Here is a 22,979-nt window from a genome sequence, read left to right as displayed (position 1 = left end):
ATATATACAGGAACAACCCGGAGAGCAGCTTGGCATCAGCAAAGTGACCCAGGAAAGAGCAAGAGTGCAGTCTCCTAGCAAAGAATGGCTCATATAGCCCCAGCTTCACATGAATTAGTATTTATCCCCATGAGTAGTGTTGCTAACTTCGGAAGACTTCAGTAGGACTAGCCACATGAGTAAGCAATTTACAGTGTAGCCCTTGGCTTCTCTGCAGTATCTCATTCTCAGTTACACCCCTTATCCCTGGTAACCTGAGTCGTTGCCTCACAGACTTCTATCCGTACACTGCTGCCAATCTGTTACTCACTTGTGTTAGCCTAATGAGAAGGGTAGGTTGGTGGGTTTTTTTTCATTACTATTTTTGTAGAAAGCATTTATAAAGTAGTTAAAGGATTTGATCCTGTGAAGTGCTGGGTCTCAGAGGCTCACTAATTTCATTTGGACTGGAGTCTGCTGGGCATCTCTCAGGGCACTCAGCCTCTTAAAGGATTAGACTATTTCGGAATACTATCCATTTGTGTCAATATTTCATCAGTAATACAGAGATTATGCATTAGATTGTGTCTTAGGCTGATTAACTGCTGTACTGGAAAGGGACATTGCATCTTTATGTCCTTAATAATCCAGAATACCCAGTTAATAATCCAGAATACCAAACCAGTTTGGTTTGCACAGTAGTAAAACATAAAAAAAAAACCAAAAAACCACAGACACTCAAAATGCAAAGCATTAATACTGTCTGGATATCTGATAGCCATAACAGATATGATGTACAGACTCCTTAAAGGATCTGCTGCAGTAAGTGTGTGACAGGGTGGACAGGAGGGAGACAGAGATTCCTTGGAGGGAAAGAGGATGTGTACCCAGCACCTAGGCTATTCTGTTGCCTTGCCAGATACTGTGGGAAACTCAGAAGTAGCAGGAGAAACACGATTGCTGTTTACGGCTACTGCACTGCTTTGTGATGGGAGAGAAAAATTTTGATTTTGGGGAGCTGGAAAGGATCATTCCTCTTCTTAAGGCTGTGTTGTCAAGCAAAGAAACAGAAAGGGAAAGATGTGCAACTATCTGTTCCTACAGACTAACTCATTTAACAGGCAGAAGCACAAAGAAGAGACATACTATGGAATAATTTTTATCATTGGTTCTTTCATACTGTAATAATATTCACATTTGATGTAACACGAAATCACAATCTTTTCCCATCCCTCAAGTTTTTCCACTTTTGTTGGTCTCAGTATCTCATTCCTAGATTTTTATTCTCCCTGTTCTCCTCTTGTCCCCAGTATTTCTCCCTCTTTTTCTTACAGACCAGTCCAGTAAGCCACTCAGCTATGGATACTATGTATTTTAAATAGCTTCCCAGGTCACCATCTTCTTTCCCCAAGCCTTTGCTTTGCAACACCGCCTCCTCCAGACCCTTTGCTTGGTACTACCCCTGTCCCAATCACCACACATTCTCGTCTGAGGAGCTGTCAGGCTTTCATTTTTACCCTTTCTTCAAAACCCTGTGCCGGGAGATACTGGAGATGTGGCAGAGCTGTCGCTGGTATGTGGTGCTCCTGCTCAGTCTGCTCGCATAGTGACAGTACAACACAATCAACGTGGGGAGAAGATCTGTGCCGGGGTGTGGAGCAAACTGGACATGCAGGGGAGGCAGCGAGCAGCAAGGTAGAACAAAGGGTGTGAGTTTCAGTGCTTAAGGTAACTCCAAAAGTATGGAATTTTGTATTGACTCACAAGAAGAGACAAAAGAGAGAATATTTCTGACTCATTTTTGAGGCAGAGAGTGTAGAGCAATAACTCCCGCAGGCAGCAATGGATGGCACAAATCTGCCTTGAGGGGGGTATTCCACCCTGATTTTAAGAAGATAGGAGCATTTTGTATGTGACAGAGAAACTGAAAATACTACAATATATTTTGTTGAGAATAAAAATAGATTTTGCAGAGCAGAAAAATGTAGGTAGCAGAGAACTGGTGGATGTAGCTCTTTCTGAGTTTTAATTCATCTTAAATCATGTAATGCAGAATAAACTGTGCATTTACTTTTAGATTTCATGTGGTTTACTAATTTACTTCATTAAGCACTGCAAATAATAGAGAAACTTCCACAGCAGACAATATAATTTGATTTATAATGATTGTGGATTTTATTAATAATTTTACTTTCTGGTATGATTCATTTCTGGCTGCACTAATGCCAGTTTATGCTACTGTTTTAAAGTGATCATAATGTCATTTTCATTATCTATTTTGGAATATTTGCCATCTTAGATGTATGTCTGATGACATCTAAATGAATACTGTGTGTGTAATATGTACATAGGATAAAACTGTAGAGTAAGTTTTTAATGTGTAAACAAGCACTATACTGTGCCATTGTTGGGAGGTATTTTCAAGGTTATACGATGCATTGTTATCACCAGGGCAAACAGATTTTCAAAATGGAGCTCAATGAAAATTTTTTTTCTGAAGAAAAATACAGAAAATTAAATGATATACAGGATGCACTATTTAAAGATAAGAAAGGTACCCAGACTTATTGTTACTTATAAAAATGATCTGTCATATTCAGAGCAGGATTTGTGAATGCTTAATCATGTTAAAACTGTTTCCTTTGAATGTGAAAATGTTGAAACATTTGAGCTACTGCTAAATGCTTTTGAAATTGCCCTAAGAAATGGTGAACACTTGCTGATCTTGCTTCACACGCATGTTTGAAAGCCACAGTATCTATGAAGATGTTTGTACTGCTGATGTCAATTCAGACGGTGAAGTTAGTCAAAATGAGTCAGATAATTCTTGGTCTTTACTGAAACAAGTTCTCACAGAACTGCACCCTAACTTTGGAAGTTGATGAATTCAGAGTTAGTTCAATGCTAGGACCGGATGATATAGGAATACATGATCTGATAAATAAAAAGCATTTGTCTTTAGCACCCAGATTACTTATCAGGACAAGGCCATTTTGATGTGGAAAACTCCCCAGTATTTCTTGTCTGGATTGAAGGAATCACAGGAAAATGAGGTAAGTGGGAGGCACAACGGTAGTACACTGGGGAGCACAGTGCAAAGGGAACTTTCCTCCAAGAAGACAAAACAGCTGATAATGAGAGAGTACTAAGATTTGTAAAGAGAAATGAAACCTTTTATTAAAGCAATTGGCAGGACTCAGGGAAGAACAATCTTTCAAACAGGCAAGACAATCTTCAGGTCAGATACTGAAGAAATTGCTCTCAATTAATGCAGTTATGTTGATCATTTGACCAAGAAAGGGAAAATAGTGGTCAGCACTTGTACATGGGATAGGGATTTCCTTAAGTGTACTAGTTAATAATAAAATTAAAAATGATTACTCAAAGCTGATTTGATGATCTGTCCACTTTTTCTTTAAAGAATATCCACTAAAGGCTTTCCACCTCTTAAGCTAGGTCTCAAGATCGTACTGTATGTTTGCTTTGTGAGACAGCTGAAAAATAGATTTGGAAACAAATCTTCCCCATCCCTTTGCAGCATGAGAACTTTTCCCAAGCTTACTTCCTTGTCATGCAGTACACGGTAATTTTATGAGTGTGAAAACCTCTACTCAGTCTCCTGAACACCTAGGAGAATATTCTTATGGTCATCTCCGAGGATAGACAATCCGTTCAGTGGAAGAAAACCTCTACTGGTTTCCAGGTTTTGCTCAGGAGAAACTAGCTGTATTTTTCAACAGGCATTTTGCCTTGCATTTGTCTTGGGCTTTTCCAGTTATTCTTAAGAGGGCCACACCTTTTTCCCCTCCTTTGAGAGACTTTTTATCCCAAAGAAAGTGGTAGAATAAGGAATAGAGGCAAGCTTTCAACCCTTCTTCTCAGCCACTGTCTTTTAACAAAATACGAATTGCAGAAATTACATAAAGAAGTTATGCCATCTGTCACACAGACTTATGACTCCTTGTTATTTCTAGAACATTAGCAGGATGAACTGTGCCACCGGGTATGTGCATTCTAGAAAAGGACACAGAGACACAATGTTCTGCTGCTTAAGACACTGGAAAAAATCCTAAGACAGAGTCATATTTGATTATACCTTCCACATATTTCATTAATACATTTACAATCTACAGAGTTCTTATCGCTGAAAAGAACAGAATTCAATTTTCCATTTTCCAAATGAAAATTTCTTTTTCATGCAAATGCTAGAATTTTCTAATTTTTGTTTTTCTTTCATCAAGATGAAAGACAGACCTTTTAATACTGTGAAATATTTTATTCCAATGTTTTAGAAAATCAGATAAAAGTTGATGAAAGTTGATTAAAATCTTTCAACTGTTTTATGCAATCTCCATACAATGGCCTCACCACTAAACTCTTGGCTCTTCTGGTCTTGAGCTCTCCTGCTAACCACTGCGTTATGAGTTATTCTGACTCCTTTGGTTTTAGTGAGGAAATTGATCCCAAACCCAAGCAATTTTCCTCACTAAAGCTTTTTAAGAACAACAATCCTGATTCTAACAAATCAGCATGTATGGTACAAAAGTTTTGTCAAAAATTTTCCCAAGAGTTGGTTGTCATTTCATTCATGATTCAGATAGCTTGCTGATGTAATAATTCTGTGCATCCCTTCAGCTTAGCTGTCAGCTTAAAATGCCCTTGTCATGCCTCTGTAGCTTCCTTGCTTGTGAAGAACAGTGAGATTTGCATCTCTTTTTGTCATAGACTGAATTCAGCTGCAAGAAACACATAGGCAATACGCTGTTACGGGTCTCTGGTTTGTTTATGAGAACCTGTCAAGTCTCTTTGTAAAACAGCAAATTGCACACAATTCAAATATACATAAAAGTAATGTATTATTTGCTTTTTTTTTGGACTGCAAGTTGCCTCTGCATCAACCTTGCAGAGAGATTATCATGAGATAACTTCCTGAGTGCCCCTTTTGCCCATCGGCTCTGGGCCAACTCAGTTGGCTACGGGCAAGAACAGTCATTTTATTTCCAAAATACAAACATTTTTCAGAATGTCATCCAATGCCAACAAAAATTATTTTTGCAGAGATTGGGCGACTACTCCATTTTAAATCTCTATTACTTTAGACATTCATTTGGAATAGACCTACTATGGCAGGTCATATTACAATGTCAGGTGTTTTAAACTTGCCATAGTGAAGACTTGACAGTATTTTATTGGAAGAGAAGTGTTTTCATTAATATGTGCAAGATACTTCATGCTGTCCATGAATATTATTCCTTAATAAACCGCTCATTAGTTCTCTATCAGGCAACTGCTTTAGGAGTATAGCATATTGTGTTGGATGTAAGCTTTGAAAAATTTTAATGCAGTAGAAAACTCTTAACATTTTTAAGAGTAAGAAGAATTACTCACTATTTCAAATGTATAAGGTAGATATTTCATACTTTAAGAAAAATGTTGTAACTCCCTTCTCCAAATTTGTAGTCAAATCATACCTTTAGGTATAACTAGAATTGCTTCTCATACGTGTTAAAAATGAAGCCTAAATAGAAACAGGGATTTATTACCAAGAGAAATTGTGCCCTTGTGTGAATGACATCTATTCCCATTTCATTCTTACTTACAATCCATAATAGGTAACACAAAATTCTTCCAGCTGTCAAGTCTTGAAATCTGAATTCAGAAACATTATGATAGTAACGCAAATTGGAAGAAGTTTTTGTTAGCCGATAGACATTGACTGTTCCTAGTACAAGCTAAAAGCAGTTGAAGATACCAAAATATTTCACCTTGTGTAGTGTCATTCTTAGTAATCTAAAATCTATGAAGTAAATAATTATAACTACATTATTTTATAGTTTTATTTGTTGTTAGTATTTAGGATCCTAGAAATTGAGACGGAAACTTCTCTAAAATAGATGCTGTGCAAACATGGTGCAAAAAGATGCCTCCAAAAGCTTTCAGTCATGCAAGAGAAACATACACACAGAATGTTCCTCTGGTATGAATGAGGCAGTAAACAACAGGATAATATTATTCAGCTCTGCAAACTCTTCTGTGTCCTCTGAATCCTTGAAAAGGAGAAGACACTTTGATGGCTGGAGATACTTTTAACCTTTAACTTGTCTGTTTTGCTCACGTGGGGGCCACATAAGATTGAATTGCAGTTTAAAGACAGTGAGCTTTTTGATGTCTAGTTTTATGCATTGCAAAGATAGCCAGAGCAAATGGCCAGAGTTTCTTTTCCTAGAACACTTCAATCCACGTAATGAACAGCTTTATACTCAGAGCTAAACAAAACTTAGAGTTTGCATTTTCCCTCCACTCTCTGGATCCATCTCTGAGTCTATACACGCTGCATCTATAATAGTAGAATAATTATTACGTTTCAGCAAAATTCATACAGAGTTTCTCCATGTTTGTAGCTCATGATTTTGCAGGCTCAGCCAGCTGTAAGATACAGCAGAGCTGAAAAATTGCTTGCTCCTCTGAAAATGCAAAAAAAAAAAAAAGAAATTACATGGATTTATTTTCAGCAGGACAAGCCATCTGCACTTTCCATAGCAGCTTTCCAACCTGAAAGTGGGCAGTAAATAAGCACATTGCAAATATCGACCGACACATGCAGTGAGTAATTACAGCATTAAGGTATCACTGATCTAAGTGGTAAAAGTTATTGTAGTTAACCTACAGGGCAAAAAGAGCTTTGCCTTTCCATTAACACTGGTTGGTACATTATCTGGTTGCACTTAGAAACATGACCCCAGTTAGATCTGGGATCTGTCCCATTTGTTGCAGTTCAACTAAGATATAGTGTTCTTTCTGCTAGAGTGACCTGTTCAGCACCTTTTTGTTATCTGAGGTTTGTCACCTCAGCAATGACCTTGCTGTGGTCTGAGCTCACCATGGGGCAGTTTTTCTTCTGAGCATTTTGGTCACAGGAGACACTGGAACTCAGCGACGGGAGAATAACATTTTCCCACTCGTTTGTCCTTTTAAGTAGTATCTTGGAATAACTATCCTTCTCCTTTTGTTTATTCTTGTGCTTTCCATTTTTTTCTTTTAATGCTCTCTTTGTTCAAGTATGTGTCTGTTTTCCTGTAATTATCAATTTAATTTTCTATTATCCAACTGGATTTGTTTTACCTACTTGTGAAAATGTTCAAATTTTTTGGTACAGACATGCAACAATTTTATTTCTTAGCTCTATTGTTCTTATCATCCTTATGATCTCATGATCCTTCTCCTCTAGCATATGCCTTGAGAAATGATCAATGGGTTGCTTTGTTTTTCTTCTCTTTAGTGGACAATAATAACTTACTGTTCCAGAAGTGTGTCTTAATTTCCAAGTAGTTTCGTAACTGTTGCCTTTGTTTTTCCTCTTTAGCAGAATGCTTGCTTATCCTTCTCTTTCTACAATAAAATGTAACCATCACTGCTGCTGCTAAATGAGATGCAAAATGAATCTGGAGTTTGAAAGCAGGAATATAACTGTTTTGGGTTCTAGCTTCTCATATAAACATGCTTTTCTTGGTGAAAAATTCCCTATGCCTCACAGATTGGAAAATTTAGGAAAATAATCTTGGATTGCACTGACCAAATTCCACTGAGCAGATTAGAGAGAGATTATGTTAATAATACCTTTAAAAAGTAATGTAGAACTAAAAGCTTACTGAATGGTTTGCTATTGCCATATACCTTTGCAGGAAAATGAAAAACATTACCGGCTGGAATAACATATTTGGCAGACATTTTTCCCGTGTCTAGATTATTATATAAAGTATATGCAAGTTAAAAATGAGCTTTCTGCTGTGGTTTGCATTATGTTAGATATGGAAAATAGACTCTTGGGAAACACTGTGGATATCTCTCAGCTTCAACTCTACTACCATGTTTATTCTGATCTTCACAGAGTAGATGTACTAATACAGCTTTTGAGAGACAAACGGATTTCAACAGTCAAAGCAGAACTTGTTATTCCTTGCAGTGATCTTTTTTCATTGTTCCTTTTGAATACGTGATATGTAAAAGAGAATGAGAACAACTGAATAATATACTAATATTTATATATAATATTATAAATTATATGCATAATATATTTTATATATTTATATATGTAGTAAGTATATATTATAAGTAACTATTTTAAAAAGAGTCCATACTTTGGTTAATCTACTGACAGCCATGTGAGATAATATGTACATATGTAAATAAACAGTTACACTAGGAGACAAAATTTGTTTTCCAAACATGTTCCATGCATATGGACAGCCACTATAAATATATTGGTGTGAAAGGGTTTTGAAGTTTAATAAGATGTATTATCTAGGGATGAGCATTAATTGGTATGCTTTGGAAAAGTCCAAAACTATTGGGATAAAACAAAATGTAGAAGCAATAAGGTACGAGGGGAGAAAAACATAACACGGCAAAAGCTGTATGTGATTATATTAACACTAACCCTCTCCTGTGCTAGCTAGTTCTTTTTCTTAGTGATAAATTACAATTCAATTGGCTTCTGCAAGCTTCTTTTTTGACTAAACTTCAAAGATAACTAAAGCATATGTTCTTGTTTTGTGACCTACTGAATCATAACGACTTGCTTCTACTATCTCTTTAGCTGCAGGAACATTTCCTAGTAAATGCCAGACAGTAGAAGTTCTGTAAACTGTTTCTATTTATAATTTTATAATTAACCATTCTCTTTATTTTTATTAATTTAAACATGTTTTTAAATAAGGATTGTGCATGTATTTTCAAGGGGGTTTTTGTAACTTTTGTAGAAAATTGGAAGGTATAATAACAATAAGGTAGTATTTAAAGTGATAAAGTAGTCATTTTTTTAAAGCCTTTCAAAACAGTTTGAAAAATGTACGTTTTCTCCTCAGAAGCAAAAAAACCAAGCACAGTATTTTTAAGATAATCTGTATATCCAGAGTTGAAACAGCTCTAAAAGCAAATTTGGAAACCTAGTGCTCTCTATACACTAAAGTGCAGCTATTACCTCACATTCATACTTAGGTATAGAGTTAATTGAATTTTTAGTGACATTTTTTTAGTAGATTATTCTAAAATAGTTATGAAATATAACATTTTAAAGTGAGTTACTACAAACGGTTTTTGGAAACTGCAGTGGCCATGTTCCATATGTGTGGACAGTCATAGAATCATAGAGTTATAGAACGGTTAGCATTGGAAGGGACCTTCAAAGGTCATCTAGACCAACCCCCCTGCAAGAAGCAGGGACATCTTTGACTAGATCAGGTTGCTCAGAGCCTCATCCAACCCGGCCTTGAATGTTTCCAGGGATGGGGCATCCATCACCTCTCTGGGCAACCTGTGCCAGTGTTCTACAACCCTCAGTGTAAAAAACTTTTTCCTCCTATCTAATCTGAATCTACCTCCCTCTATTTTGAAATCATAGCAAATATGCATGCAGATGACCAATTAGAGATCTAGAACCTCATGCAAAGACAATAGACGTCAACATGGATCTTTGAACTACAGTTTATGTTGGATCAAACATTCAGCTAACTGTCAGAGAGGCAAAGTTAACCTTCCTAGAGCACAAATACTCCCCAGTCATCTTAAACTATTATCCTTAAAGACCATCAATTTCACAATGTAGATGCATATAAACTAAATTAGATTTGAAGTTCATCTGAAATCAGTGCTGAATTAGAAAATCTAGATGCTTTAGACAGACAGCCTGCACAATGTTGCTCACTTGAATCAAGGACGTCTGTTCTGTGTCCTGGTTTGACTCATGAGAATTCTGCTGAAGAGAAAGTACGCCATAACAAGTAATAAGAACATTGGTATAATCCCGTGATGATGACAGCTTGATGAGAATTTCTTACTAAATTATGTTGTCTGTAGTGTATTCTATAAGGAAAGCTCTGGAGTCCTTGGTACCTCATGAACTAAGGCCTCTTAAGAACACGATAAATGTGTAGAACCGAGTAACATTAAGAACTGAAGTTCTCTCAGATAAAGTATATTGGAAATTGTCCTTTTAATGAGCTCTATTGCAGTACAAAAGTTAATCTCCCTGAGAAACTTAGTCTTATCTCAGTAGACAAAATCAACACATGGGGGTGTACGGCAGTTTTAGTCAACAGCTGTTTAAGAAACTTACAGAACCACAACTGACTTCAAATTTAGCATGAGGAGAAAGGGAATAAATAGCCCCAGCACAGGGGGGAAGAGGGAATGGGGGTTGTGGTCAGTTCATCACATGTTGTTTCACGCCGCTGCTTCATGGTTGGGGGAAGAACTCCTCACATTCCTCCCCTGCTCCGTTGTGGGTCCCATCCCTACGCCACAGTCCTTCGTGGAACTGCTCCGGCTGTCCCAGCGGGCCCTCCACGGGCCACAGCTGCCTTCAGGCATCCACCTCCCCCGGTACAGGGTCCTTCACAGGCTCCAAGAGGATCTCTGCTCCTCCGTGGACCTCCATGGGCTGCAGGGGGACAACCTGCTCCACCATGGTCGTCACCACAGGCTGCAGGGGAATCTTGGCCAGGAGCCGCATTACTCCTCCCCCTCCTTCTGACCTGACCTTGGCGTCTGCAGCCGTTCCTCACAACAGGCTGGTAGATGTCTCTCAGGATCTTTTTTACATCTTATTCACTTCTTATCTCCTCTCCACTTCTTGCAGCTGGGCTGGACCGAGTCGGGCCCAGTCGGCTGCCTGGCGAGAGGCCAGAGGGTGAGGCCTGCAAGGCCCATGAGGCCTGCGCCTCCCCCTCTGCGCCTCTGCCCCTACTCAGCTTCTTCACATCTTCTCTCCTCTGTCTTTTTTTTTCTGTTTTCCCCTTCTTAAATAAGTTATCGCAGAGGCGTTATCATGGGACATTCTGCTACCAATCGGCTCGGCCTTGGCCAGCAGTGGGTCCGCCTTAGGCCTGGCCAAGTCCCCTGAACAAAGGGGAGCGACTTCTAGCAGTTTCCTACAGAAGCTACCACCTTAGGCCCCCCCGTACTAAACAAAACCACGACAGCACTGAACAAATTAAATTCATTAATTATTTTCCCCTTTTGAATAGGCTTAAATATATTGTGTTAGTTTTTGTGCCTTGAAGAGCTAAATATATTGTTTTATTAACATTTTATTTTTCTAATATTACAGAAAAGTTAATTTCTTATTACCACATATAAAGTATATTCACAAAGATTATATCAGGAGTAGAAAAAGCATGATTAGACTATTTACACAAGACTGTTACAAAATTTTGAAACGGCTGTTTCTTAACCACATGTAATTCCAGATAAACAGTGTATATTTAACAAGATGGGTGAAATATAAGATTAGTACGACTATATAATAGGAAATGTGTATTAACATTTTGACTCAGTATTAGAAAATGTTAAGTGCAGGGGTGGCTTGAAGGGGGTCACATAGCGGCCTAAAAAGTTAAATCACAGATGTAGATTTTCCTGGCAGAAGAGGCTAGGCTTCACTTGTCTGTCCTATATGCAAAGTTCCTAAAAATGATTTTTTTTTTTTTTGCACATTTTCACTGCATATTTTCCAAATAAAAGAAACACTGATACAGCTATAATTATGTATATTCATTCATAACTGCTGAGGACTTAACATTTTTCTTAAGATGCGCTAGAGCTAAATGAAAATGAAATAAAAATAAAATATTTATTGTAACATTATATCTTTGTCAAAAAAACCCATGTCAAACCAAGTGTCCATGTTTTGCGGAATTATATTTTACCTTATATTTGCAACTGCAACTCTGTTCTTCCAAGCACTAACCTAGTGAAATAATTAGGAATTTGTATCTATTGAAATTAGAGAATCATGTAGGTACCTATTCTTTCCTATGATATCATGTATTTTAGGTACTCCTCTGCAGTTTTAAAATGTTACCTACAAGGAAGAGAAAAGAATCAAAATGTCTGGAATACACTCATTAAGTCTCTACTTTAACAATATCCCTTACTCCTTTTTCTCTAGACTGTGAAAAGCTTTTATGAGAAAAATGTTAAGATTGATAATCGTTTAGTTATACTAAAGATTATGAACGTCATTCTTCCTGAGTAAAAAGAAAATAAATAGCAAAGACGAGTGGAAGCTCTTAGGGTTTTGTTGTTTGTTTCTTTTGAATCTCAATCTGGACTGTTTTATGACAGAAAAAAAAGACATAACCAAAAGTGGACAGCTCACTTCTTTCTGGTACAAGCTCACTGCAGCATTATAGGAGAGGTTGTTTCCCAAATAAAGCTGATACAAGGCTGTAACAATGTCATGTCAGCCTAACTAAACAAAAGACAGAGAAGGAAATAGAAATGAGAAGGAATTATGCAGGGAAATAAGGATACATAAAGGAGAGCCTAACCAGAGGGTGTAAGCTTCAGTCAGTGATGAAGATCAGAATCAGCACAAGGCAAAGTAAGCAAAGACAGCACAATAAAAAAGCTGGAGAACCTAGAGATTTGTTTGCACTGCAAAGGGAGAAATCTTAAATAGGTTAATCAGTTGGAAATTAAAATTTGATGTAATTTTGAGACTACTGAGTTTATAGCTACTCTAAATAAGTGTTTCTAGATTTTTAAAATGTTCAACCCATGTTAAAATAATGAACAACTGTTCATAACTTTCTCTAACCTTTTGGTTTTGACTTCTTTTTCAGTTGGTTTCTGCCTGAAGGTGAATTTAGGCATTCATAGGGGAAAGGTTACTTAGCATGGATGAAGTGAGAGACCACTCTAGACATTCTGAATAATAGACACATGAGATAGTAATTTTCATGTTAATGTTATATCTGACCTACGTACTCGCTTTACATAAAATTGTTTGAATGCTCCAGGTCATGAGCTAGTCATCATACACTTTCCTAAAATCTTCTGGCTCTGTGAAAGCGTATGGATTCTGCAGATTCAAAGACAGACTACAGTTTTGTTTGGCACCAGAGCTAAATTGATCAGAGAGGCTCTCAAGTGGTGCTAAAAATCAAAATATATTTGTATTGAACTTTGAGCATGGGATTACATTTAGCCTCTAACAATACAGGGCTAGGCATATCTCCTATTTGCAGCTTCCCAACGCATATCATATGCAGACTCTGATGAGAACTTCTCTACATGGGTTCTTATAATCAGTTATTCTGCAATCGAAAAGCTCTCATCACTAATGAACGTGCCTCATTTACAGTAAAAGCACATTTTATTCTCTGATTGTCATCTGAATTCTGAGTTAATTGTTAATTTTGAACAGAAGCCTAAAAAAGACATCTTTCAGTTTCATTCAAATCAAGGGGTGGGGAAAAATGCTTTCTGTGGATCATAGTGCTCTTAACAGTGTTTTAAATGTGCAGTTAGGGGATAGGAAAAAAGAACATGGTTGGTTGCAAGGCTTGTTTAATCTAACCTGATGTAGCTAACCATAACCGCAGTCCCCATGCTCTTCCACAAATAAAAACACATTTTCTAGGAGACAGTAGCACTAAAAGAGGGGCTAATGGGGACAGAATAGATTAATAGAGTAGAGTTTATGACTGAAATGGGAGAAATCCTAGACCGTCATTCTTCACCAGAAGGCCACAGACCAGTTTGAATCCCTTCGTGTAACACCTTTCACAGGGAATCCTTAGTGAAATGCAGTATGAATTTCTCTCGAAATGCTTTCTTACCTGATGGGATTTAGGCTGCTCTTTTCAACAACAACTTTCAGAGATGGCTTAAGTATGGGTAGCAGTGCTGACAGAGTGAACATGACAATGCCCATCTTGTCTTTGAGAAGCTCCACAGTGAGATAAAAAAAAAAAGTAATTATTTTAAACCCCCCAAAACCACCAAAGCTCCAAGCAGTGAAACTGGAGCTAAGAGCAAATAGATGTGTGCGGAAGAGAAAAGGATGAGACAATGGCAAATATTTTGAATGGTTTTATTTGGGACAGGAGAACAGTAGTAGAATATGGTAGTAGAAAGATGGGGAAACGTACAAAGGTTTAGGGTCACTAAACGACATAAACACCGAATAAGTAACACAACAAAGAAGGAAATGTTGAATTTTTGACATATGATAGAAGAAGGAGGCAGTAAGACAGATATAGGCTGAACATTTGAATTAAAATAAGATGAATCAGCTGGACTTATAATCACTTATAGGATGAGTAAGACAAGTTTCTTTATAAAACCAAAAGGGTCTGTGAAAGGAGAAAAATAACAGGGAAACATTGTTTTAAATGAAAATAAATATCATATTATGATAAAATCAAATGGTCATATATTGAAAAAAATTAATTAGATTGCCAGTCATGCCAAATTGCTTTTTGCAGTTTGAACTCTTAATAGACTGAACTGTTTGCTACATTAGTATGTTGTCTGACAAACCCTTTGAAGGAGCTGAACATTTGGAGACTGAGAAGAAAGTTAATATATTTGAAAATAGAACTGTTTGAGGACTTGTCCATTATACGTAATAGAGTATTTTTAATATATTTGGAATTGTTTTATCTTCTTACAAGTATTCTGTGTTTCTGTTAGAATTCTATTTCTTTTTCATAAACATAAATGTTGACAAAACCATTATTCTAATGAGATCTGACTTAAAAACCAGCAGGAACCTTCTTTAATTGTAAAACTGTCTTCAGTAGTTTCTGTTCCATTCAGTTAGCATCTAGCTCCTAAACAGCAAACTAGTGGTAGTTTGCTATTCCGCTTTCATAACTTCCATATGTGTTGACATATTTTGGTCAAAAGTGACAAAAAAAATAAAAACCACAGAGTTGTGCAGTTTCTGTCAGCTTTGTGAGAGGAACGGACCACAAAGGGAAAGACTATGTGTGATGCTATCCATATTAAAAAGAAGGAAATCCAGGCATGTTTCCCAATTCTCCACAAATCCAGGCTTCAGCAGTTCTGTCGCAGCACATTTGTAGAAATACATGTATAATATATGAAGGGTGGAAGTTTTATGTTACAGATGCATCAATGTCCTTGATAAGATTGAGATCTGTGACCATACACTGCCCTTCACTCTCTCCTATTATTTTTTTCAGAGAAACAATTTAACAGTTCTGCAAAACTGTTTAAACAGTCTTATTAGCTGAAGAAGACATTCATTCTTCTGATGTATCTGCTGCCATTACAGTGAAGTTTCTGCCTCTCTGATTCATGCTGTCTCTGAAGTGTAGTGTGCAGAATTGAATGTCTACAAGTATTTCTAGAGAAGACTTCTCATGAACATAGCTGTCTCCACAGCTTTCACCCTTAAATACAGTCCTCGCTAAACATAGAAATGGGAGCTCATGTTGCTTTATACACATGATCTATATGTGCTAATTGTACTCTCACTATTTTTGGACGTTTTGTAATGCTGCTCCAGTTGATATACATGCCATCAAAATTTAAGGTCAGATTTAACAACTGTACTGTGATTCACAATCCTTTTAATTAACAATACTAATCTCAAAGTAAAAAACTGTTCAACATAGTAGATGGTGATATAATCTAACAGTGATGTTTCAATCTAAAGCACATGCTCATGTAGCAAAACCAAACTAAGGACATAGATCCCTCTGGAAAAATGTAGTCCAATCAATGCTCCGAATTAGGCAAGAATTTCCCATGACTGTCTAACTAATAACACATCATGAAACATGTCTGCAAGTTTTGCAATAGGTCTTTCTTCTGAGATTCTAGTGTTTATTTTGGGAGCATAATTATCTAAAGCTGCAAGTATTTTTCTTGAGAAAATAAGCAGTAACTGCTGTGATGGACAACGAGATCTGTTGTTCAATTTGAATTAATCTAATAATTTTTAACCCTGCTATTTATGCTCTAAATTTCTAGGATGACCCATATCTGTAAGAGGGTCATACTCAGACTATTAAGTTTTCAAAGCTCTCAAATGTCTGGTTCATAAATTACAGACAATACCGCAACAAAGAAAAAGGGAGAAAGGAAATTAAAAAAAAAGCAGCAAGTCTTTGGAAGAAAGGTTACATATTTTGAATTTTAAAATATACTCCCAAATCAAATATGTTTTATCATCACAAAAACATTTTATCCTTAGGTTTATTTTGTACAATAAATAGTCAGTTCTCTCAGCAGAATAGGATGCAGATGGAGGAGTGAAAGCCAGGCATAGAATAAAGGAATCCGGAGACCAGGAACAAAAACTATGTGTATTTAAAATACACATATTTACATAAATAATACATTATCTTAATAGTATAAGATAAATAATATGGGTATACCCAATTTTACTTTTTTTTTTTGTTAAGGAAGTGAATACTGGCAGATATTCTTTATATCTAAAGGGCAGAAACGAGTAAAATCACAGGATTATAAATTTTCTATGATTGTGCTGCATTTTAAGATTATACTACAGTATCCTTCAGTATACCTCTGGATATTTTAGTGGTGTACATCAGTATCCTTGATTAGACATACTTTTCTCAAACTAGGCTTAAGAATGACTATTCTTCTCTCTTGATAGGGTAATTTCACATATGTAGAAGGTAAGCATAGATGATCGTTTAGATACACAGTGATGCTGCAATGCAAATATTTAAACAGACTGATAGAAGAGCATAAAATAGCAAGTTAAAGATTTTTTTTTCTTCCTCAGGTCAATTAGAAGTTTATTAAAGACGAATCTATTAATATAAAACCAGCAAATACTGATGGCATTACAAAATAGATTGGTAGGTGCTATACAAATATTTTATTATACATTAGCACTGAGCAATTAACATGAATATGTTTTACTGTAACTACCCCAGTACCAGCTCTGTTCACTCATCATGCAAGTGAGCATAAAATTCAGTTGGATTAATCCAACCAAAATCAGGGATGCCCAGAATACATGGAGGTGGCAGCCAAACAACTTATAGTGGAAAGAGACAGAAACACAAAAGTAAGTTTAAAAGACACTCTTGCATGCAGAAAGAGTCATTAAAGTGTTAAAATGGCATTTGACTACATGGATCAAATTGTTGCAGGTATGGAGACTGCTTGATTGATAGAAATACATTATTTTTAATATACAACCAACTCTTATCTTGAAGTACAAAGGGAATATTAAGCATCTTGTTAAAGTAGCTAAGGTATCAGGCAGAAGTCAAAGGCAATAATGGCAAGAATGTGAGCAAGCTGGCGTAAGGCTATAAATCTGTAAGGGTTGGAGAGGAGGAAAGAAAACATAAAAGCAACCTGAATTGAGTAATGAAGAAGTAAAGAATAAATATAATGTGTCACCTGCACAGTATAAGAGAAGTATAAATTCTCCAAAAAGATGTATATGCAGAACTTGGAATATATAAAGTGGTGTTTTGGTAATGGCAAATTACAGCAGTCTGCATTACACCTTTTTTGGAGTGTTTTTTTTTTTCTCCTGTTCAGCTGCCCTGACATCTTAGAGGGTGCAGAGAGTAAGTTGGCTTGCAGTCCCAATGACAGTGTGAGTGTTCCAAGCTGTTTTCTTCTGAGGTGCTCTAGGAAATGGACCTTCTCTCTCTCTCCTCCCCGAAAATGAAAGCAAACCAACCCACTCATGCCGTGGGAGAACGCTCATACAGAGTCTCGCATTGACTTCCCTTATATTAAGCCTTTGTTTAGTATTGTAGACCTTGACATCACGAATGTGTGTACTCTTTGCCAGAGAAATCTTCTGCATCTATGGGCTCTGACTGAGAAAGGCTGAGCCTTCAGTATGTTCTTTCAGCTTTTCTTTGTTCCACCTTTCACTCTTTCCCCCCTTTAACTGTCTGCCTCACTGTGGTACAGGCATTTTCTATTTCATCTCTGCAAGTCCAGAAATACTGAGAGAAACCTACTATAGCTGCTCAATTTTGACAGCAAAACACTCTGAGCCCAAACCTCCTGTCCATGCAGAAGCAAGGTTTTGTCAGCAGTACCAATTTGTCAGCACTGGTGCATTTTGTCTCAGGTAGATAAGCTGTTCAGCAAAATCAACAAACCACAAGCAGATTTTTTTATTTTATTTTTTTTTTTTTATTTCCTGGAAAAGCAGCTGATTTCCCAATGCAGAGGCTGATGCTCCAGCTTTCAGGGGTAATGGCTCAGGGCAGCCCTGTTGCCTCTAACACATATTAACAGGGTTGCAGAGGGCAATAGTTATGAGTGTGAGAGGATGCTGGGAGGTGCATTGCCAAGCAGCCCCATGGCACTGGTACCCTAGGAGGTCTGCCTCCATGAAGTGAGCCGTAGACAGGGCATGCCATCTCCAGGATCTCCAGGCACCCTGAAAACTGCTCAGGACTTCACAGTGGAGAGCATTTTGCTGTTCTACTTAGCTTTAAGTAACAGAATGGGTCAAAAAAACCAATCCAGTACATTTTTTTATAGCCCCATATAGCATCAGTCAGAACACATTCTGAGTGCTTTTAAGAAGTTTATTTATAACAAGAGCTGGATGGGAGTTTTCCATTGGAATTTCCCAACAGAAAATGCAACTTCTGGAAAATCAATTTCTGTGAGAAGCTTTTTATAATGCCAAATATATAAATTATCCTTTCAAAAATTAGCATATACTTCATTTTAACTTTTATTTGAGCCAAAGCACAGAATTTTAATTTAGTACATGGACTTCAAACAACAGGCTGCATTTTCTTATGGTACATGGATTTGCTTACAAGGCAAGAAATCCCTCTAGTCTCATTCTTCATACAGGGCAGCATCCCTGCAGTGCTTCATCTTCCATAATGTCATTTATAGTGTAAAGTTTGACGTGCATATTATCTCACATTGTAAGGAAGAGTAAGGGCGGTCTGGGTTTAGAGAACCTATTGCACATTAGGTGCACCACAGGAAAGTGATTCACATCACAGTGCTTCAGGCCATTCCAACAAATCAGAATGAAGTATTGCAGTTTTGGGAATGTAAAAATACTCATTTTCAAAACTGCAGTGAATGCTCTGGATTGTATGGGACACTGTAATTTGAAACAATTTTTAGTATTTTTTTAGTATTTTTTTTTTCTCTGTATAAGATTTCAAAATAAACTTGCATTCATTCAGGGTATAAATGAAATGGTTATCACTAGAATTTGCTTTAGACTTAAATATATTTTTAATTCTTTTAATTCACTTCCACATGTGGTCATTTATTATCATTCACTTACAAAATATTTTATTTCAATAATGGTTCCTCCTGTTAAACTGTGATGTGAATAAACTGAACTTCCATCAAGGGAAGTAAAAATAAATTTTAAAATATGTTTGAAATTATTCTGGTTATGAGACAAGCTTTTCCAACAACCCTCTTCCTGGGTTTGTTCTAGTCCTACCTTCCCAAAATAAAAAAAAAATAAATAAAGAAAAGCAGATCACATATTAGTTAATGGATTACAGAGAAAAAAGATTTTAAATGCACATCCTGATTCCTCATCATTGTAATTACCATAAAAGTACCAGTCAAACACAAATACAGAATATCTGTGAAATGCCAGCTTGCTTGTTCCTGGTTCATTTGAAGGGTTTTGGATGTTTTATGTTTTTTTTTTTTCTTAAAAGATAGAGACATTTAGAGAAATTAGAAAGGATTAGATTCAGTGAAGAAATGAAAGGAAACTAAACTAAAAAAAAAAAAAGAGAAAAAAAATGTTGCCATAATGAGTCAAAATTAATAGTGTAGCATTTCATTTAGGCCATATGGCAACAGCTATGATTGTATTTCTACACTGAAGTTTCATAACTTTTAAACTTCTTTTAAGTCCTAACTTACATTTTAAAACATAACTTTTAGGTTTACATTAATTTAATGTATTTAATGTGCTGTGAATTTCTTTGTCTTGCATTTTTCAGAATAACAGGTATTCTATTTTCTATATAGATCCCTAGTAACTAGAAAGGCAAAATATACGTATGATTACTTTTTGATGAACTTGCAAACACCAGTAAATGTTAGTGAATAAATCAGCTAGTAAAAATACATTTTACAAGTATTGAAATTATCAGTGAAAAAGGTTAAATAAATGTTAAAATTGTGTCAAAAACTTAATTCTATACTAGTTCTAAGGTTTTTTTCATATTTAGATTTCAGAAAGTGCTGCCAAATGAAATCTCTAGATTGGTACCAAATGTCATCTTCTTTTTACTGTATGAACTGTTTAAATACAATATTTTTTTTATCAAAAGACATATTTTCCCACAGCTTAGTTTTATTTAAAGATTTGCTACTAAATTTGAGTCCCTACTTATACGTATTGTCTAACCTTTTCCCAGAGAGTATCTCAGCAACTTAGAGAGACCGGGGGGAGGAGGAGGGGGACAAGGCGGAGAAGAGCCACAGAGACTGAATACTGTTCTTGATGTAATACAGGAGAAATTTAATTAAAATACACCTGCTGTATGTAGTCTACTAGAATTTAATTACATGAAGTGGCAGATTCTTATGGATGAGAATGGCTATTCTCCTTATTTTTAACCACATAAAGCATAATAATTCAAACCTGTCCATTGTACTTTAAAGTTCAGAGTCTCACCATTTGTCACAGTTGGGCTTAGTAAAGGTGCTGTGTCACAGCACTCAGCCTTGAGGGAGCTTCATTTAGGCCCTCTGTTTTAAGGAGCTTCTCAGTTCTTAAAGCACAGACAGGCTAAATCAATGTCCATGTCTCGAAACAGGATGAATAAAAAGGCTCTTTGACTATTCTGAACATGACATCAGTAACTTCCAGAAAAGAAGTTCAAGGATTAATTAATTATTTGACTTTTCCATTCATAATACCACACACTTTTCTTACTTGTCTATTCTATTCCCTGGAGGTCTGGTGTCTCTGCTTTTCAGGTCAGGCAACACAAGACTAATACCACTTTTTACTCTTTCAGTGTTAAAGGCTACCTTTGGCTAAGTTCAGTGCATCACTAATAATCAATTCATGTGTGTTGTGGTTTAGCCCCGCTTGGGACCAGACTACGCAGTCTCTCTCTCACTCCCCCCACTCTGTGAGGGAATAGGGACAGATAATATAACAAAAATGCTTGAGGTTTGAGATAAGGACAGGGAGAGATCCTTAAAGTTACCATTATGGGCAAAACAGATTTGACTTGGATAAAACTATTTATTATTAATAAAACCAAAGCAGGATAATGAGGAAGAGAACAAAAACAACTTCCCTACACCCTTCCCTTTTCCCAAGCTTAACTTCATTTTCAATTATCTCTACCTCTTTCCCACCCCTGAGCAGCACAGGGAGGAAGAGGGAATGGGGGTTAGGGTCAGTTCATCACTTGTCGCTTTCCACTGCTCCTTCCTCCCTGGGGGAAGAACTCCTCACATTTCTCCCCTGCTCCAGTGTGGGGTCCCTCCCACGGACGACAGTCCTTCATGAACTGTTCCAACACCAGTTGTTTTTTTCAGGGAGTGCACTCCCTCAGGAACTGACTGCCCCAGTGTGGGCCCTCCATGGGCCACAGACTCCTTCAGGCATCCAACTGCCCCAGCGTGGGGTCCTCCACGGGCTGCAGGTGGATCTCTGCTCCTCCATGGGCTTCCATGGGCTGCAGGGGGACACCCTGTTCCACCATGGGCTGCACCACAGGCTGCAGGGGAATCTCTGCTGGGAGCAACGTTACTCCTCCCCCTCCTTCTTCACTGACTTTGGTGTCTGCAGCCGTTCCTCTCACAAGAAATTCTTCACAATCGGCTCAGGCAGACACCTCTCAGATTCTCCTCACATCTCCTCTCTTCAGTTCTTGTGGCTGGGCTGGCTCGAGCTGGGCCCAGACAGCTGCCCAGCAGGAGGCCAGAGGATGAGGGTTGCAAGGCCCACAAGGCTCGCGCCTCCCCCTCTCTGCCCCTTGCTTCAGCTTCTTTGCATCTTCTTCCTTTGTTTAAAAATTACTTTTCCCCTTCTTAAATACATTATCACAGAGCCGTTATCAGGGAACATTCTGTCACCAATTGGCTCAGCCCTGGCCAATGGTGGGTCTGCCCTAGACCCAGTAACGTCCACTGGATGAAGGGGAAACAACTTCTAGCAGCTTCTTACAGAACGTGCCCTGTATCCATCCACCCCTCCCCCCCCCAAAAAAAAATATATATAACCAACACAATGTAATAAACTCTGATTTGGCAGATACAACAGATGCATTGCCAGGCTATTTTTATCTAGTATCTCAGGAGACTAGAAAAATGTGTAATAGAAGGGAGTGGGAAAGGAGATACCAAAAAATACCTCAGTAACTTGGTAAATGATATTACTTTATGTATAAATTTACCTGGCATAATGCAGAATGTGCTAGCATATTTCATATACAGTTGAATAAGCACCCTTTCAGCAGTTTATATACATTTGAAAGTAACTAATAGCAATTTAAATAGCTAACATTTATATCTAGAAAAAAGTACAGAAGAGAAAAGTACTGTTTAGCAGTGGTAGTGCATTAGTAAAGGTATAAAGGAATTGTCAAGTCATTGCATAAACAATGTTAATGAGGCAGTGTATGTCTTGCTGTGATACTAGCTTTAGGTGGAGTGCAAATATCTTTTGCGTTAGCATAACAACTGTAACTCCCCAGTATGCACATCTAGAAAAACCTCAAGCGATGATAAGTAATGGCTACTTTGCTCAGCCTATTCTTAATACCTGCTGCAGAGAATTATGATCATAAGAAGCTAACTTCTCCCCACCTCCTCCATGTCTCGGTATATTGGTGCAAGTCTCTAAAAGAAATATGTACTTAAGAAAGCTACTTTAAAAAAAAAATCTTTCAAATTAAAAGTAATAATGGAGTTTTCCTATCGTTATGCTATGTAAAGTTTAAGTGTCATGTTCTCATCTGCCGCCCTGCCCCAAACCAAAACTCCAAACCCTAGGTTATACTTGTAGGTTTCCCTGTACAATGATGTAGAGATGGTGCCTTTTTTTTTTTCCTAGAATATAACTGTAGTATTGTACATCCCACATATAACTGGAGTCTCCTTTAGGTGACAGTTTATGCATTGCAGTAGTCTTAACCACATTGACATGTGCTAAATTATTTTATTAATCAACCCTCCTTTGCTTAGTAATCCATTACTGGTCACCAAAATGTTAG

The sequence above is a fragment of the Chlamydotis macqueenii genome, chromosome 4 (assembly GCF_036417535.1).
Source record: "Chlamydotis macqueenii isolate bChlMac1 chromosome 4, bChlMac1.mat, whole genome shotgun sequence".
Lineage (NCBI taxonomy): Eukaryota > Metazoa > Chordata > Aves > Otidiformes > Otididae > Chlamydotis > Chlamydotis macqueenii.
This window is presented reverse-complemented; position numbering follows the sequence as displayed.